Here is a 12,214-nt window from a genome sequence, read left to right as displayed (position 1 = left end):
CTGAAAGAGTAGTGTCGTTAGATGGTAGTTAGCAAGAGAAATATGGTGAAAGATGAAGCCAGAGAACTTGGTAGGGTTTGGTCTTTAGAGCAATGTTATGGTCAGTCCATATCATGCATGACTATATTGCTCATTGCTTGGAGAACTTATTACAGAGTCCCGTGGCAGAAAATATTTGCCATCAGTTGCTAATAAATTATTCATTCCTTGAACTGATATTTTATTAGACACCTATGCCATGCAAGGAATAGGCATTGGGAATATAGCAGTGATCCACATGAATGTAGTCTCTGCTCTCATGGAACTTTCAGTCTATCAGGAAAGATAAACTATGAATAAATACAGGTGTACCAAGTGTTATAAAAGAGGAAACACAGGGTTTATGACCCGGGAGCCATTTTAGTGGGATGCTTCCTGGAGAAGTGATTGAAGTTGTGGTACCAAGGAAGACTAGAGTTAAGAATCACAAGATATCCACTATAGACAGTGAGGAAGAAAGTGGCAGGAGGTAAGGTTAAGGACAAAGAAAATGTGGGGCTTGAAACCTCAGCAACTTTCTAGCTGACAGTGAAAACTAGTATGTTTTTGCTCAATCCTGGATAAGGTGGTTACCTTTGTACAATTTTCCTCCGTAGGAATACATGTAGTTTATGGAAGGAGACTTCTTTGTGAAATAGCTCATCCTCACACACACAGTGTAGCCTGGGCCACTCCACCCCCAGCTGCTGTGCAAGCGCCATGGTTGCCCTTCACCAGGGCTCTGTGGTGGGTAAGGATACAAAGTCCCTTGATGAGCCATCTTTTGTCCTTGCATCCCAATTGAAGCAGTGGGATTTTGCCTCTGGGGTCAGGGCAATCTAAGCTGGAGGTGTAATAGAGCCAGTGACCTACCTCTTCTTTTCTCCTGTGCTCTCATTTTTTCTTTTTGAGACACGTAAGTGTAAGTACATGGAAATACATTAACCTTCTTTCTCCCATCATCCTCCCAGGGAAGGAAGGAAAGGAAAGCATTGGAAATCCTGGGCTGAAGCAGGCAGAATGGTGGACTGAGCTGAAATGGGACTCTTTGTGGTTTATAGACTTCCCAAAGTTTCCAATTCTCTGCACCATTCCTACAATAAATGGCTCAGAAGCACTTTGCAATCTCTACCCCTCCTGGATTGCAGCTCTATTTTGTACTGGAGCTCAGAACAAAACAATAGCCATAGGAAGAGGTGTTGGAATAAGTGAAAATCAATCTAATCCTGCAGAATCTTAAGCACTTTACTTATAATATGGCTTAGACATCACTCTACAATATAGGAGTTTGTCTTATATTCTACATCATCCTTCTAAACAATTCTGATTTTACAAATGGACATGTTTATGGTCTAAATGTCACACTGTCCTAGGCCTGTGTCTTAATATGTTACATCTATTGTTTCTGCTTTTTGCTGGTTATATAGAAAGAAATGCTTATATTAAAGCATATATTAAATTAATTGTGGCCCAGGGAATCAAAACTCTTAAAACAGTAGTTTTAAGAAAAAAACCACAATTTATATAAATTCTTTTACATTAGGGACCTTTTAGTTTTATAAAAGCTATTCACTGTTTTAAAAAGTTTTTAGTCTCATGTAACGATTCATACTGCTAAGAAAAATGGATGTCACTTTTTCTTGCAGAAAGGAGAAAATAAGATTTATAAATATTTTCTGACATTTTTTGTAAAATTTACAACATAGTTTAGTCCAAAGAGGCATTTCCTACTTACTGCATTTTAAATTATTTGTGTTTATTTTAACCTCTTTCCTATAAATCTGTAGTCATTCTGGCAAGCCAAATTATAAGCGACCTGGTGGTTACTGCTCATTAAGAGGGGAGACAGTTTTGATTAGAGGGGGCAGCTTGGGTGAGTAGGGCCATTCCTTATACATTGATGGTCTTCACACAGTGTGGTGATAAAAGAGCTTGTTGGAACTCTATGGGTCATTACTTAATTGCCTTTTGGTGTCATTTTGCCTCTTCATTTGCTGATAAGAGCTTCTCTTGATGGTAAAGATTGATTTCTCTTGCTGTACTTGAATTTGCAAACAAAGAGTTGTATCAGGTGCATTTCATCACCAATATATGCTAGAATGGGATAATTGTTTAAAGATTTTGCACAATCATGACAATTCATATAAAGAAGGTAGAACTTAGTGTCCCTGTGATTTAGCATTCAGATGAAAAAAAGAGCTCCTGAAGTCTTTAATTGTTATTGCTCTTTATTAGCATCTGAGTAATTTTTATTTCTTTGTCTTTCAAGTGTGAGAAAAGATTAAGAATGTTCCTACTAACAGGATAAATCTCACTTTTTGTTTGTTTGTTTGTTTGTTTGCTTCTTTTGGGATGGGGCTGAGTCTAGATTATATAGCTACAGTGCCATGACAGTTTGATTTTTTTTTTTAATTTTTTTTTCAACGTTTTTTATTTATTTTTGGGACAGAGAGAGACAGAGCATGAACGGGGGAGGGGCAGAGAGAGAGGGAGACACAGAATCGGAAACAGGTTCCAGGCTCCGAGCCATCAGCCCAGAGCCCGACGCGGGGCTCGAACTCACGGACCGCGAGATCGTGACCTGGCTGAAGTCGGACGCTTAACCGACTGCGCCACCCAGGCGCCCCTGATTTTTTTTTTAAAGTCATTTAGAGAAAGATAGTCACCTACTTGGTCAGAATGTCCTCAGTGTGATAGAGTAGGTGCTAACCATAGCCAACTAATATAGGTGATGTGTCTTTAAATCTTTTGGTCACATGCTGTCATGTAGAATAGTATTTAACTACAGACCAGTAGTGTATGCATCTGAAATGTGAGAATGTGAAAACTCTTATTGACTAAAGGAAAGTTTACAGTAGAATCAAGTCATTGGCAAAATTGTAATCCTTATTCCATTAAGTTATCCATTTTTCTTAAGCAATTACTTTGAAATATCACTCTGCTTTTATTATGGGAATCTTCAAGTTAATATTAAAATGGTCACCAGGTTAGTGATTTTCAAACGTATGCCCCCTTTTGATAATGTGTATTCTGTGATGCTTAATTTAGTAATCAATGGAATTCACAGATAATATCTACTTACACACGTCTTTTAAAAAAATCTGTTATGCCATAATTATAATACATAGGAGATATAAAAGAGAAGTATATAATGAAATAATATGTATGTAATTATAAATGCTCTGACACCACTGTGTTCACTGACAAAGCACCCATCAAAATGTCCGCATTGCCCTCTAGGTTGTGGGGTCATCCCTCCTGATATCCATTCACGGAGTTCCCAGACCTGTGGGAACATACCTGTTTTCTTTTTTCTTCTATATCCAGTTCTAGACATGGTATTTGGCATGGACTAAGTGCTCAATATTTCTATAGTGAATGTTGAATGAGGAAAAAGGAAAAGAAAAAACCCAAATCCAAATCTTCTCCTTCAGGAATTCATAATCTAGTTGGAATGGCAGTTCAGTTCAGTAACACAATGCAAGGCGTTGGCTTCCCACGCGTTCCAAGAACTGGGCGCATGGTGTGTGCTGCAGGAATTTAAGGAAGAGGGGACCCACCCTCTGCAGGCAGAACCTGAGGACTGCTGTGGGTCTCAGACATTAGGGCAGCAGTGCATTTATGCGTTTACAGTGGTGTCTGGTCAAAGTAGCGCTGGTCCAGGTGCAGAGGGAAGACAGATTACTAAGGCCCTGTGCTCCCAGGGTTTCCATTCTAGGGCATTTCCAACTTCTGTGAGTGTCAGAAGCTCTGGAGGAATGGTTAACTGCCTATTCCCAGGCCCGACCTGGGCTATTTCAATCTGCATTTTAAGCAAGTGTTAGAGATAAATTATAATGTAATTCATGAGTCTCACTTTAAGAAACATCAGATACGGGTAGGCAAAGAACCCAATATGTTTCTCCTGAGAATTTTCAGCATTTGGAAAATGAATGGCAATCCTTGGGTGAATTTCGAGAATCGTCTTGAAAGGAAACTTCTCATAGTCATTTCATAAATAAGTGAATGTAAAAGATGAGAGAGTATTTTTTTAAGACATCATTATAAGACTGATGCTGTTTGTAAAATACTATTGTTTTAACATTCTTGTGGCAGTAAAAATAGTCTTGATTATAGGTGGTGCAATTATATCTGTTTTCTTTTGCTGGTATTGCAAATCGAAATGTATTGAGGATGGAAATATATTGAGGAGAGAAATAGTTCTGTTTTGAAATATATTTTTTTGTGTGTGTGGGGAGAGATCTTTAAATATTTAAAATCAATTTTTTTCTCTTTTGTTTCCTGCTCCCTGCCATCTTTATAAAAGCTATTTTGACTTAAATGATGATATGAATCATTATGTGATAGAACAAATTAGTTATATCTTTCATTAGCAACCTGAAAAGTTGTCTTCTTAACACCATGTTATACTAAAATTATTTCTAGGAATTTTTTTATTGCTTTTCAATTTCTTTTTGAAGAAACACTAAAGGATTAACCAAAAGTATTTATAAGTTTTCTCATTAGGTTAGTATTTTATTTTCATTACCTTGTTTGAAGTTTTTTTATAATTAAAATCATAGTGTTTCTCATGACACATGCCCTTCTAATAGTATACATCTGATAAAAATTAAAAAATAAATTGTAACGTCTATTTATTTTTGAAGGAGAGAGAGAGACAGACAGAACATGAGTGGGGAGGGGAGCAGAGAGAGGGAGACACAGAATCCAAAGCAGGCTTCAGGCTCTGAGCTGTCAGCACAGAGACCGACATGAGGCTGGAACTCATGAGCCCTGAGATCATGACCTGAGCGGAAGTCGGACACTTAACTGACTGAGCCAACCAGGTTCATCTGAAATATGGAGTAGCTGCCTTGGTTACAGAGAAGCTTAATTCTCAATATTCCAAAGATTAATACGGGTTTTTGACTTTATATATTTGAATCCACTTTTTAAAAAGATAATGGGTGGAAGCAGAATAAAAGACTTTCCAAATTTTATTTTACCAAGTAGCACAAAATAAAGGGGAAACAGTTAAAATTCTGGTAAATAAAGACATACAGTTGAGGATAATTGCATTGCTTCTTCCTTGGGGGACTGAGGCCCCCATCCCAACAAAAACTCCCTGCCACACCCTCTCTAAACTTCATCTTCATGCAAATTAATCGACCAAACACAGAATCCTAATTCTGAATCACAGATCATCTGCCTTTTTTTATAATTGATTTTTATATAATTGATTTTATATTCAAATCAATCACAAACTCAAAAATTATAAAAAGCAATCAACTGATAGCTCAATCAATAGTTCTGTCTTCATGATGCTTAAACAATTGAGTTTATTAATTTTCTGAACTGATTTTTTTTCTTTTTTAGCTGGTTTTAGTGCAATGGACACTCAGATTTTTTTTTTTTATGAGAGAATTTATAGAGCCCTGAAGATTGTAGCTTTCCTTCTTTTAAAACTAATAATTCTCTTAGCACATTTAAACAGAATGCAAAAACAAATGTTCAGTTTACTGTTTTAAGCTTCCAAATGATGGGAAAATGATGCCTTTTTATGTTTTGTGATAGTCCCATGAGTTACTAAGATCAACTTAAAATGGAGGACTAGGTGCATCTTTATTGGGACACATTTTTTCAAAAAGTTTTCCAAAGATAATTTGTATGGGGAAAATCTTTTGCTCAAATGTGTTTATTTTGTAGGTATAAATTCAGCTGGGTAAAGAGTACTCTGAACAATTTCTGATTTTCAATTGGATTTCCTTATTTTATTTTGTACATGAGTGCTGAAAATCTACAGAATAAAATTTGATTTAATTTCCATTTTGACCTTTTCCAAGTAGAGACTCAGTTATGGATGTGAGCAAAAGGTCATATTGTGTGAGGGCCTTCCTCTTTCCTCTGTATTCTCAGAGTGTGGGCAACATTTAAAAAAAAATGACCCAGCACATGTATCTAAATAGAGAAATCATTTTTAACATCAACACACGTAGATTTCCACAGACTTTATGATGTTCACATAATGAGTAAATACTCAAAAAAAAAAAAAATAGGTACAACTACACACATACAGGCACACACAGAGGACTGAACCAGAGCAGTTGACAGGGCTGTGTGGGACTGACCCAAACTGAACTGTTAATCAAGGGGAAATGTGTGAAGACTACGCGTTTGTGAGATCCACCACAGTTACCCAAGATATGGTAATATGACACAGGCACAAGTCCTCCTGCCTTGTGTTGCACTGAGAGTCCAAGAAAGTTTGGCAAGTAGAACCTCAAGTCCTGTCCAGAGAATCCAAAATCATCACCCATGGAGCTTAATTCTGAATTTCCGGCCCAGACAAAACTCCGATTAAATTCAATGAGTGTTTCTCATTTTAGAAAGCTGTGCATGTGCATGCCATGTTCTTTTCTTAGATAAAAACATACCCACAGCTCCTTCCATACAAAATGAAACCAAACACATTTAGAACACATGTAAGCCATTTCTCTATGGGAAAGGCCATTTGTGGTTAACACAGAAAGTATTTATGGTTTCACTGTTAATTGTGGTTTCTTTGTATTAGCCAAAAAAGGTAGCATTTTTCATGGTAGGAATAGTATGAAAGCAATCGCCTTTCTAAAAAATGTTCGAATTTTCTGGGGCATGAGGAAGTGACTGGATTTATGATATCTTCTAAACACCAAGAGAATATATACAACCTACAGTGGTATTTTCAATCTGAATAAAAGTTTCTTTAAAATTGTCTTAATTGCTCTTTGGTACATTTCTACAAGTTCAGTCTGTATACTCGACATATATAATATTTGCAGCTGGGGTGCATTTTAGTTTCTTATTTATAATTGTTATCTAGGGACATTAAATTTCGTTCTGGGTCAGTGCTATTTTTGAAAGTTGTTAATTTCAATTTCTTCTGGAAATTGTTAATTTTATAAATGTTATTTTATAAATGTTAATTTATTTAATCCATCAGTGGGATTTATTTATTCCTTCCTTTCTTTCTATCCTTCTTTCTTTATTTTTTTCTTCCCTTTTTTTGAATTAAAGCTTGAGAAATCATTATACTGTTGAAATATTGTAATTATTTCATATTAGAAAAGTATCATTTTAATTTTAAACTGTATTTTGGCAAGGATTCTATAAGTGGGTGAGTGAAGTCAAAAGAATAATTAAATACGAAAACAGCCAGATTAATTAATTTGAATGTACATTTGCGGGGTCTGCATACTGATATTTTTTTTAGCAGACATTTCCACAAGTGTTTTACCATCTGAATGCATCACATATATATTATTACAAGGTGGGAAGAGACAATTGTGGTTTTTAGGTCAATAACTAGAATACCTGGAAAGATTTACGTATCAAGCAATTTTTCTTAAATATTGGAGCTTTTATAACCTATGGGGAATAATATATTTTGTAATTTTCATCATTTCACAATTTTATTTAAAATTTTAAAGGGAGCAATGATATATTGATGTAAGATTATATTTTATTAAATTCATAAGAAAAAGACAAGTATTTAAACCATATGGCCCCCATTGCCTCTTCCTGAGAGTGAGAAACATTCTTTAGGAAAATTCTTAAAGTATAACCTATCAATTTAATCATATATACTTAAGTATATCTCGTGAATGTATGTGAAATTGAATTTAAATGGACATTTTATGTTTAACACAGTTTTCCAAAGATCTGTATTTATTCAAAGATCATGTAGAAGGCTATTAACTTCGATAAATATTGCTGTGTCCACTGCTAACTATTTGTATACTTCTGGGTTTTAATTTAATAGTTACAAACATCCAATACATTGGTACACTTAGATTGCACCTATAGTAGTATTCAGAACATTTCCCTTAAAAAATTTCAAAGGTTTTTGGTATATATTTTTGTCTCTCCTTTTTCTTAGAAATTGCAACTGGAGTATATTATTACATATGAAATTTATTTACTTTGATTTGTTGATATACCATAAAACTTTATGCACCTCAAATAATATTTTAATATATTTTATACAGTGTATAATACTGAATATCAGTGTAACATATTTGACATGATATTTTTGTATACCCTTATATAGCATTTTAAAATATATTGATAACCACGGGATATGTCTTTCATGTCTTCTTATGATTTTTATTTTCAAAATCATTAATATTTTAAGAGATAATGTTCACAGAAAGTAAATACTTCTCTATAAAGTCTTTATAAAAAAGGAATAAAACCTCAAACCAGAACTTCATTTTAATAAATATGTTGTATTTTCTTTTTATGTTACTGACATCAAATGATCTCTGATCCCAGATACAATTTTCTTTTGCGTAGCAAAATGTAATGTTTCTTTTCACTATTATTTTCATGTATATTCAAATACTGTTGTAAAATAACCAAAGAATAAAGACAGACTTGACTAACAGGTTATATTTTCTTTAGGTGTAGGCAATAGGTGGTGACAGTTAAAATCATGCAAAAGTTTTTCATTCCTTGCTGTTCACAAATATGTAAAAATAGGCATTCATAGTGTCCGCATATTTCTTAGGCTTTAAAGTCCCATTTTCTCAGCCGAGGTTTCTTACCTTTCTTTCACTGCCGCCTTACTGAGAATCCTCAAACACTGCGGCTCTGTTGTTTCCTGGTCATCTGCTTGCGTTGTGCACGTTCGACTGTAGGGGGCACTCCTCAGCTACTACAGACACTGTCTTGTGATCAGTCCTTTTTGTGGCTCGGAGACGTATTTAATATTCATTATTTTATCAAGGCATTTAGTCTAAAAAGACTTCATAGCTCATCCTTAAAGCACGTATATTCATAATTGAGTAAAAAAAAAAATCTCCCATAGGTATCAAAGTGGGCGTTTGGGTTCCTGAGGATGTTAATAAAATTTTATAATACTGAAATGTGCCTGGGTAAATAAGTACTTTTCAGAGCTCTCTTCTTGTTATTCTTTTCTTCTTGGAGCTCAGGGTGGATTTTATAATACCCAGATTTTTATTACTATACCTCGAGTCTTGTCTCTTTGCCTTGAGGACTCCCAGAGAGCAGGGTGTGGAATGATCATGATTTATGTTTGGGAAGAGGAACCACAGAGTTTTTACATAGAATTATGTGCCCTACACTGAAGCTTATAAACAGCTTATCTTTAATGGGAGTGAAATATTGAATTTAAGATTGTGTGTGGCCTTTCCTCCACTCCCTTCCCTCCACTTTCACGTCCCTTGCTTGCCCGATCCCAAACAGACTACTTGTGTGGCAACCCTAAGATCCATAATGACCTGGGCCTCTCACGTGTCTATACCTTCTGGGTTCACATCAGCAGCTGGGGCAGCAGCTTCAGGCTCTTTATAGCTCTCCATACTTAGTTCACTGAGAGACCAATAGCATTAACTCCTCTGATATGTTAGGGGGACTTATTTTTCTTCTACATCAGCCTCTTTCTTGCCTCTGGGCATGTTCCCCTCCCTGTCTTCCTGTTAGGGAGTGCAGCTCTCCAGGACCCCACTCTTTACTCCTGTCTGGGACCAGCCCCTTTGCTTGGGACTAAGACTCCCTCACTCTTCCAGACTCTGGCTGCTGCCTCAGCAGTGGTCTCCTCTCCCTCCTTGTCATCAAACTTTTCTTCTCGATGTTGTAATTCCTCCTACTTTAAAAGAATCCCTCTCTTCACTCCACTTCTCCAATCTGCAGTCTTTCCTCAGTTTCCTTTTATAGCAAAGCCCCTCAAAGAGATGTCCTTATTTGATATCACTAATTCCTGCCCCTCCTTTTCTTCCCTCCCACTACTTGCTCCACTGACTCTTCACTAGTGACCTCCCTGTTGCATTAGCTGTAGCTAATGATCAGTACTCAGCCCTGATCTTCATTGACACAGAGGCAACATCCCCGCCCCCTCGCCACTGTGGATCATTCCCTCCACCTTAAAATATTCTTTTCATGGAGCTCCTAGGAGATAGACTCTCTTCTTGTCCTCCGAACTCACCAACAGCTTCTCTGCTCCTCCAATAGTTGTGTGTTATCTCCTTGAACCCCTGGGGGGACTGTCCTCAGGCCCCTCTTCTTCATCATCTGCACACACTCTCTCTAGGCTTATCTCATCTTCTCTCAGTAATGCTATCCATACTCTGAAAAATCCTCCATTTATATTTTAGCCAGGACCACTCCCCTGAACTCTGACATGTATATTCAACTGCAGTCTCTACTGGGTGTTGCTATTTGGATGTTTACTAGACTCCTTAAACTGATCTCCATTCCACCCGCATATACAGCAAGCAAACAAACAAACAAACCCACTTCTTCAGTCTTCCCATCTTACAAAGGGGAGTTTTTTCAGGATAAAACCTCAGTCTAGATGACAGTCCATGCCACTGTCATCATTCATCTTGATTATTGTCTCCCTGCTGCTGTCCATTCCAGTACATACCTACATCAATCAATACAGCAGTGGTTTAATGTCAGCTCATTTCAGTCTTTTCCTCAGTGGCTCCCCATCTCACAGTAAAAGCCACAGCCCTATTAATGCCCCCCTACCTATGGGATCTGGCCCATGAGAAACCTCTTGGTTTTGTCCCCTACTCTTCTCTCTGGCCCACTTCATGTCAGCCACACATACATCCTCGCACTTGCTTAATGATCCTTATTAAGTCCTTCCTCAGAAGCTCTTCACTTGTGATTACCTCTGTCTGGAGTGCTCTTCTCCCTGGTGTCTTTATGACTCACTCCTTCATGTCTGTGAGATCTTTCCCCTAACATTCCCTTAAGAGTGGGGAGGATTTCCCTGGCTACCCTATTTAAAATAGGAAGCCCACTCTCCTGGACCCAGCATTTTGTATCCCTACTTTCTGCCTTTATTATTTTTTTTCTGTAGCACTTCTCATTATCATCATCTGCCTACCAGATATTCACTTACCAGTCATCGTTACCCCATTGGTATGTGTGTTCCAGGGGCAGGTGTTTTCATATGTGTCTGCTGTGGCATCCCCACTGCCTAGAAAGACAGTTGACACGTGGTAGACTCTCAGGAAAATTTGCTAAATGAATGAACCATTTTAGTCTATCATCTGTGAGGGGACAAATGTCCAGATTTGGGATCCAGTCAGGATTTGGATTGTATTCTGTCTTTTCTGTTTTACAACTTGCTTTCTGATTTAAAAGAATTTTTCAAAGCGATGCCACTTTATTTTGTGTTGGTATCTTTGGTTGTTCTCTTTCATTGACTTGGAACATCTTTTTGCTTTTACATTTAATAAATATCTGATGCGGGGCGCCTGGGTGGCTCAGTCGGTTAAGCGTCCGACGTCAGCTCGGGTCACGATCTCGCGGTCCGTGAGTTCCAGCCCCGAGTCGGGCTCTGTGCTGATGGCTCAGAGCCTGGAGCCTGTTTCAGATTCTGTGTCTCCCTCTCTCTCTGCCCCTCCCCCATTCATGCTCTGTCTCTGTCTCAAAAATAAATAAACGTTAAAAAAAATAATAAAATAAAAAAAAATAAATATCTGATGCAATAATTTGTTAGACTTCAGGGCCTTTTTGTTTTCCTTTGGAGGGGGTTTTATAAGTGGGGTTTTTGATTATTGGGGCTTAGGAAAGTCAAATCCCATTAAGAGGGACTTTCTCACTTTTGGCAAAATAAAAAAGCACTCCTGATTTGGGAAAACTTTACTGAGCAAAAAATTTCTGTAAAAAGCTTCTCTCTATATAGAATTTTAGGGAATTTGGTAGAAGCAGTTGATTATAAGCCCTTATATTTTCTGTTCTCCTTGCTATCCCTTCATACCCCTATGACCTCACGATTATCATGATCACGTGTGATCATATTTTAAATATTTCTCTTATAAGAGGTGACATGTTTAATTCTATGCATCCGACTATATGACCAAATGGTGTGACTTTACCTAAGTAAGTGTAGGAGAAGGTATGCAGAAAGAAACCAGCTTTTGCTTAGGTCAACGATTATGCTAAGCCTTTTTCATATTTCAATTTATTTAATCCTTAACACAACCCATTATACAGTTGAAAGTGAAACTTGGAAAGATTGTATAACTTTCCCAAGATCTTAGATCCAGTAATATTCAGTGCTTGGATTCAGAGATTTTTCTGTTTTTTTCAAACTTGTATTCCTTTCAGTGTATTATGCTGCCTTATGTATTATCAGCTTGACATAATTTGCTATAAACTCTGAAATGCTTTTTAGGTGGTTTTCAGAAAGTAATAGGTGTGT

The sequence above is a fragment of the Neofelis nebulosa genome, chromosome 2 (genome assembly GCF_028018385.1).
Source record: "Neofelis nebulosa isolate mNeoNeb1 chromosome 2, mNeoNeb1.pri, whole genome shotgun sequence".
In the NCBI taxonomy this organism is placed as follows: Eukaryota; Metazoa; Chordata; class Mammalia; order Carnivora; family Felidae; genus Neofelis; species Neofelis nebulosa.
The sequence above is the reverse complement of the archived record's forward strand: the minus strand, read 5'-3'. Positions refer to the sequence as shown.